Source organism: Nematolebias whitei, chromosome 5 (assembly GCF_014905685.2).
Source record: "Nematolebias whitei isolate Nwh7 chromosome 5, NemWhi1, whole genome shotgun sequence".
NCBI classification, from domain to species: Eukaryota; Metazoa; Chordata; class Actinopteri; order Cyprinodontiformes; family Rivulidae; genus Nematolebias; species Nematolebias whitei.
In genome coordinates, this window is record NC_056502.1 from 7,633,126 (window position 1) to 7,634,030 (window position 905).

Below are 905 nucleotides of genomic sequence, written 5' to 3' on the forward strand. Positions count from 1 at the left end.
TGTGTGTGTGTGTGTGTGTGTGTGTGTGTGTGTGTGTGTGTGTGTGTGTGTGTGTGTGTGTGTGTGTGTGTGTTTGGCCTTCTGCATGCAGCAGTTAGCAAATAATTTCCCCTACATGTGGGTGCAGCTATTTGTATTTAGTACATCCCTCTGTTTTTGTGTGAGTGAGTCATCAATAACCAGACATGCACTGGGTGACTCAGTGGGCCAGACAACTGATATATCAAGACCAAAACTGCTTTGGAACAGGGCTTTCCCTTACAGCCACACCTGGAGACAAATGGAGAGAACATATAAACAGGCCACTAACAGGAGAACCGATTGTCACCCAGTTCTGATCTGGCAAAACACAAACTAAGAAAATATCTTTAAACTTCTGTGATTTGTCTGGAAATCATTTCTGAAATTCAATGCTGTAACTAAAAGTCTAGAACCCCATGAAGAAGTGTCTTTCACCTACAGCCTTTTTCTGTTTCTAATTAACATCTAACAACTGGGACTGGTAACCGGGACCATGAGTTCACAATTTCATTCCACCTCATGTACCACATGTGATGCGAATGACAAGAAAGTCACTGGAACAAGACATCACACTCAAAGATGTTCCTCCTAGGCTCTCATTGAGGTGGCAGCTTCTGTTTCTCCTCCCCCGTTTTCCTTCTTCCTGCTCTGCTCTCTGTGTGTCTGAAGGGCCTGGGTCTCATCTCCCGAACATAAATTAAGAAGATTATGGATTTGGTATCGTGGGCGTTCAACTCCATTGATAAGATTTTTTCATTAAAACGACAAGGTCCTGGGGAACCGGCGTGTCCAGCTGAGACTCGCGATGTGGGGTACGTCATGGATTTGTGGGGAGTGTGTCATAACCGAGGGGAACCCAGATTTGTATGAGACCCGGAACGAGA